This window comes from Tenrec ecaudatus (assembly GCF_050624435.1).
Source record: "Tenrec ecaudatus isolate mTenEca1 chromosome 1 unlocalized genomic scaffold, mTenEca1.hap1 SUPER_1_unloc_14, whole genome shotgun sequence".
Classification (NCBI taxonomy): domain Eukaryota; kingdom Metazoa; phylum Chordata; class Mammalia; order Afrosoricida; family Tenrecidae; genus Tenrec; species Tenrec ecaudatus.
In genome coordinates, this window is record NW_027457554.1 from 872,556 (window position 1) to 879,497 (window position 6,942).

General features: G+C 52.1%; 1 pseudogene; it reads left to right on the forward strand.

The window, feature by feature from the left end:
* Nucleotides 1-5,392: 5,392 nt before the first annotated feature.
* LOC142435783 (large ribosomal subunit protein uL3 pseudogene) lies at nt 5,393-6,596 on the forward strand (annotated as a pseudogene).
* Nucleotides 6,597-6,942: the final 346 nt, after the last annotated feature.

A 6,942-nucleotide genomic window follows, 5' to 3' on the forward strand; every position in this document is an offset into this window, starting at 1 on the left:
AGTTGGTAGCCCAAAAAGAGTGCTGAATTTTTGGTTCACATGCTTAAAAATGCAGAAAGTCATGCTGAACTTAAGGGTTTAGATGTGGATTCTCAGGTCATCGGGGACATCCAGGTGAACAAAGCCCCCAAGATGCACCACCGGACTTACAGAGCTCTTGGCTAGATTAATCCACACAGGAGCTCCCCCTGCCACATTGAAATGATCCTGACTGAGAAGGAACAAATCGTTCCCAAGCCAGAAGAAGATGTTGCACTGAAGAAAAAGATTTCCCAGAAGAAACTGAAGAAGCAAAAACTCATGGCTTGGGAATAAATTAAGCTTAAATAATAAAAGGGTTTTTTTTTTAAAGAACATATGTACATTTGTTGCCATCATCATTCTCAAAACATTTGCCTTCTACTTGAGCCCTTAATATCTGCTGTTCATTTTCCCCCTCTCTCCGCACTCTCCCCTACCTCACGAAACCTTCATCATTCATGAATTAATATTATTTCATCATATGTTGCACTGTCCAAAGTCTCCCCCTTCCTTCTTCTCTGCTGTCCCTCCCCCAGGGAGGAGGCTATTTGTAGATTCTTGTAATCAGTTTCCCCTTTCCACCCCACATTCTCTCCACCCTCCAGGCATCACCACTCTCACCACTGGTCCTGAAGGAGTCATCTGTCCTGCGTTCCCTGTGTTTCCAGTTCCTATCTGTACCTATGTACACCCTCTTATCTAGCCAGATTTGTAAGGTAGAATTGGGATCATGAGAGTGGGGGGAGGAAGCATTTTAGAACTAGGGGAAAGTTATATGTTTCATCGTAGCTACCCTGCACACTGACTGGCTCATCTCCTCCCCACAACCCTTCAGAAAAGGGTGTCCGGTTGGCTACCAATGGGCTTTGAGTCTCCACTCTGCACTCACCCACATTTTCAATGATATGATTTTTTGTTCTTTGATTCTTGATACCTCATGATCCCTTCAACAGCTCATGGTCACACAGGCTGGTGTGTTTCTTCCATGTGGGCTTTGTTGCTCCTGAACTAGGTGACCACTTGTTTATCTTTGAGCCTTAAAGATCCCAGATGCTATATCTTTTGACAGCCAGGCACCATCAGATCTGTTTCCCTACACTCATATAAATATATTTACATATGTACATTCCAGTCTTTGGACCTCTATAAATACCCTTTGTCACCTAGTTCTCTCCTCTATTTCCTTTTACTTTCCTCTTGTCCCACTATCATGCTCAGCCTTCATTTGGGTTTCAGTAATTTCTCTCGGTTACCTTGCCCTTGCTGAATCCCTACCAGACCACTCACACCCTCCTTGCTACTGATTTTGGATAACTTATTGCTCCCCTGTCCCTGTTTTGGTCAGCACTACACTTTTGCCCCCTTCTCTCCCACTCCCCTATTCCCCCGGAACTATTGGTCCCCTTGTTTTCTCCTCCAAACTATTCATGCAGTCTATCGTATCTAGATAGGTCTGTAGAGATAATAATATGCACCAAAAATCAAGTCATTGCAAGATAGGCAATGATTGAGAACACAGCAATGACAACAAAAAGGAAACCAATTACCCATAGAAGAATAAATTAATTTTGGAAGGCAAATGCTTTGAAAATGATGAGGGCAAAGAATGTACAGATGTGCTTTATACAACTGATGTAAGTATGGATTGTGATAAGAGTTTTATGAGTTCCTAATAAAATGCTTTTTTAAAAATAAAATAAAAGAAAAAAATTTTAAAGAAAGAAAAACCTATACATAGATGAAGGTCTGATTTTTAATCTCTAGGTGTGTCCTTCAGTCAGGTCCAATGGGGTACCATGCTTTGGCCCCAGAGTCTGTCCTTTGTACTACCTCAGGGGCTCCCTGCTCTGCTCCCACGGTTGCTCTGCCACACACTTTTAGTGGTTTGCCTCAGTGTCATAGGATCAGTCTGGGCCAGTTCTAACCCTGAGTCTCCAGTGTTGTCCCCCTTAGGGCCCTGGGCCATCAATGGACGGTGTGTCTCGTAGTGGGATCAGCCACATTGTCCACTCTGTCCATTGACTGTTCAGAGCCGGGATATCGTCCTCCAGGCCTGATGGGCCAGGATGTGCTCCACTCTCTCTTCCTCCCCCTTTTTTGCTCCCATTTGCTCTGATCAAACATGCCCCTCTCTCCTAGATGCAGCTTCAGTGCTGTCCTCTGAATTAAATTCTTCTGGGGACAGGGGCAGTTGTCCACATAGCTGGTATGGGAGCCCAGCCCTCAGGCCCCTTCACTGGCTCCCCACTTCGTGCAGGCACACTGCATTCATCTGGCACTGGCTTTATATCTGGTCCCTCTTTCCCTGTGGAAACACAAACAATACCCTCCCCTTGTGTGGGACAGTCAGGCACCTTTTCTCTGGAGCTTCCCTCAGCACCACCTTCGGTTGTGTCCATTCCCATGCCCAGGTCCAGGAAAGGCTATGTGCCATGCAGGATGCTTGGGAGCAGGTCTTTCAGGCCTGGGAACGGAAGCAAGGGAGACGGCAGGCCATGCACCGCAAGCAGCTCTTCCTCAGACAGTGTGGAAGCTGGACAAGATCCTGCAGGCCCAGGAGACAGCTCCCATCACCTCACACAGACACACTGACCCAAGGACCTCCAGTCCTCCTGTAGTACCACCGCGATCCCCCTTGCTTCCTGGATCACTGGCTGCTATTTTGATACGGAGCTAGATAGTGTGTCTTCCCAAGTGGCCAAGGGGACACCTGAGCCTCAGGTCACTCAGGGCCATCTCCTCCCCACACCTGGCCCCGGCCAGCCAAGCCTTACGCAGTTTGGTTGGAAATTGATGGGGCTCCTCCCCAACTCGTCAGAAGTTGGGATGTTCCTAACGGCCCCCAGGTTGGAGTGTTCTTCTTCCTCAGATTCCTTCCCCTCCTGCTCAGCACCCACCTCCCCACCCCCAGCCGCAGGCCCCTTGGTGCACCCCCAGAGAGCCCAGTCTGTAAACCAAGGTTCTGGCAGATGTTGCTGTCTAGGGTTCCCTTTGAACCACCATCTTTGCCCCTGATCCCCCCCCCCACCTCTGTGTCACCACCATGGCTGCCCCAGGTCTTCCAGGAAGCCAGTGCCCTGGAGGGCTCTGTGGAAGAGGTGGAGCGGCTGATCCAGAAGCATGGCACCTCCCAGAGGTGCTGAGCACACAGGAAAGGGAGGTGATGGCCGGGACGGTCATGGGCGTGACCCTGATAAGGCCGGGGTATCCAGAGTGTTGGGGGCACACGGGTGAGGTGTGTATGCTCACCGAACCTGTGCTGGTGGGTGAGGGATTACCAAGGAGCCAGGGGCTCCAATCCAGGGCTGGTGACCAAGCCGAGGTGCCCAAACACCCAGAAGCACATGGGGATGGGTTAGGCCACACTCTGGGGACCACAGAGGGCATTTGGATCTGCCCATATCACATGGCCCCTGTTTCCTTCTTCCCAGGAGCCTGGCCAACCCTCAATTGCAGAGCTGTTAGTGAGGGTTAGAGACTTATAGTGAGGGCTATGGGCTGTGAGCCAGCCCCAGCAGGGGTACACTCGGTACTCAGGGCTGGGTCCATCTCCCACCTCCCACCTCCCACTACGCAGGAGGCTGAGCTGAGAGAGCAGGCCAGGGTGCTGCCAGGCCCCTGGGTTCAGGGCCTGCTGGGCACGATATGAGAGCGGCCGGCTTGAGTGGAAGCCCTGGGAGAAGGTCAGCGACACAAGCTTCACACCTCTCTGATTACTGCCGGCTTACTCAGGGCTGCTAGCCAGGTCAGAGGGCACCCCACCTGAACCCCATTTTACCTTTACAAGTGACCTTCAGCCCCACTAGGGGCCAAGGGGCGGCCTGCGGTGGAACCAGATGTGGAGAGTTTAATGGCTTTTCCAGGGGCAAAGCTAGGACTGGAGTCCAGGGCCCTTGATCTCAGACCCGTGTGGACACCTGTCATCCTGATGGGCATAGTAGACAGGGCCCCAGGGGTGGGTGAAGGGCACCCTACACATGAGAACCCACCCATGGCCCCTGCCCAGCCACTTCCTAGATCTGAAGACTGATGGGCCTGGGCCCTGTCATCTTGGGTGAAAGAAAAATTATTGTGCTGTCCCTGAGCCTGGTCAGCATTTCACTCCTTGGCACAGCCCGAGGGGTAGACGGGGTCACCGCTTCGGCCAAAGGCAGTATGAACATCAGGGCACTCATGTCCCCACCATCACACAGGACAGCGACTGGATCCAGGGGTGGGGCCAGCAGCTGGAATAGCCTGTCCCTCTTGGGGACCACAAAGAGAAGCTGATACGGTTTCAGAAACGCCTGGCCTATGAGACAGAGACCCCATGGAAGGGAGGCAGGAAGGGAATTGACAGGAAGACCTGGGACCCCTGCTAGGTACTGGTTTTCCATCCAGCAGCCTTGTCCCCAACACCCGCAGTGTCACTGTGCAGACACTAATCAGACTCTGTCACCTGCCTGAGGCCAAAGCCAAGACCAGCCAGAAGAAAGGATCGAAGAGAACCCTGGGCAGAAGGGCAGAGGCCAAGCCTGTAATGTGCCCGTCCTCCACAGTGTGCCCTTGCTAGAGTCCTGGACCTTGGAAAAACTCTGGAGAGCATGGAGAGGCTGCTGCACAGACACGAGGCCTTGGAGCAGAAGATGGGCCTCCTCCAAGTTCAGGGGCAGGTATGCCACTGGGTCTAGCATCGGGGCCAAGCCAGGGGACCTCTTCTGTGGGACCCTGCGAGTAAGAGCTGAGCAAGTACACTCCCATGCCAGGGGCCTCTTGAGCACAACCTGATCCCCTTCCTCAGCCTCCGGACATCCCCCATATCACGGAGCAGAAGGCAGCCCTCCTCTGCCAGAGAAGCCTGGGGTCAGCCCGCAGCCTCGGCCACAGGTGCCAACAGTTTATGGACAGCTGGCAACAGCTCCAGAGCAGAGCCCAGAAGTGGTATGGACACCCTTTGGGTCCATTTCTTCACTCCTGCCCCCCTTCAGCAATCAAGGCCCATGCATCTCCTTGACTCCTTGTTTTAGGGTACAAAAGAGACCTTCAGGACAAACAATGTAAAGAAAACATCGATCAAGTCTTAAAAGAGACCACGACCACACAATGACCCAGACACATCATATGTGAAACAGATCCAGGGAGTCTCATATGTGTGTAAGAAAGAGGTCTACTGGCGATATCTATAAAAGATGGAAATAGAGTTACCATATGACCCAGCAACCCCCCCCCACCCTTACTGGGCAAGAAACAAACCAAGATCAGACATCTGTGCTCCAATGTTCATTGTGGCACAGTTCACAATTGCAAGGAATTGGAAACAACCCAAATTTCCATCACCTGACAATTGGATTAAAAAGCTGGGGTACCTCTACCAGTGGGGATGAACGATGTAATGTTACACCGGAAGTTTTCGGCGCCCCAGCATGGGTCTCTGGGATTCCTGCCTCAGAAGCGCAGTAGCCGGTACAGTGGGAAGGTGAAGAGCTTCCCCAAGGATGACGCCTCCAAGCCGGTCCACCTGACGGCCTTCCTGGGCTACAAGGCCGGCATAACCCACATTGTGCGCGAGGTCGACAGGCCAGGCTCCAAGGTGATCAAGAAGGAAGTGGTGGAGGCCGTGACCATCATGGAGACCCCTCCCATGGTGGTGGTGGGCATCGTGCGCTATGTGGAGACACCTCGCGGCCTCCGGACCTTCAAGATGGTCTTTGCGGAACACATCAGTGACGACGAGTGCAAGCCGCGGTTCTAAAAGAACTGGCACTAGTCGAAGAAGAAGGCTTTCACCAAGTACTGCAAGAAGTGGCAGGATGACAAGGGTAAGAAGCAGCTCGAGAAAGACTTTAGCAGCATGAAGAAGTCCTGCCTGGTCATGCGCGCCATCGCCCACACCCAGACGCGCCTGCTCCCCCTGCGCCAGGAGAAGGCGCAACTGACGGAGATGCAGGTGAACGGGGGCTCCGTGCCTGAGAAGCTGGACTGGGCCCGAGAGAAGCTGGTGCCAGTGAACCAAGTGTTCGGGCAGGATGAAATGATAGACATCACGGGGGTGACCAAGGGCAAAGGCTACAAAGGGGTCACCAGTTGGTGGCACACCAAGAAGATGCCCCTTAAGACCCACCGAGGGTTGCACAAAGTGGCTTGTATCGGGGCCTGTCATCCCGCCCGCGTGGCCTTCTCGATGGCCCATGCTGTGCAGAAAGGCTACCACCACTGCACAGAGATCAAAATGAAGATCTATAAGATTGGCCAGGGCTACCTCGTCAAGGATGGCAAGCTTATCAAACAACGCCTCCACCGACTACGATCTCTCTGACAAGAGCATCTACCCCCTGGGCGACTTTGTCCACTACGGGAAAGTGATCAATGACTTTGTCATGCTGAAGGGCGGCATGGTGGGCACCAAGAAGCGAGTGCTCACTCTGCACAAGTTCCTGCTGGTGCAGACCAAGTGCCGTGCCCTGGAGAAGATTGACCTCAAGTTCATCGACACCACCTCCAAGTTGGGCCATGGCCGTTTGCAGACCGTGGAAGAGAAAAAAGCTTTCATGGGACCACTCAAGAAAGACCGGATTGCCAAGGAGGAAGGCGCATAACAGATGGTACAGCTGGTGGGATCAGAATAAAGACTTCTTTTTCAGTGGGGGGAAAAAACTGTGGTACATACATATAATGGAGTACTACGCATCGCTAAAATGTAGTGATGAAAATTTGAAGCACATCACTGCATGGGAAGAACGGGAGGAAAGCATGCTAAGCGAAGTAAACCAAGTAAAAAAGGACAAGTACACATTGAATCCACGGAGGTAAGCTTTAAAAAAATGCAAAAGGGACATAGGGGAAAAGCTACTGTATGAACATTCCTGTGGTGAGGACCAGGTTATATGGCAGGGACCTGACCAAATTCAGGGATACACATGGTAGACAGATAAAAAAAAGTTG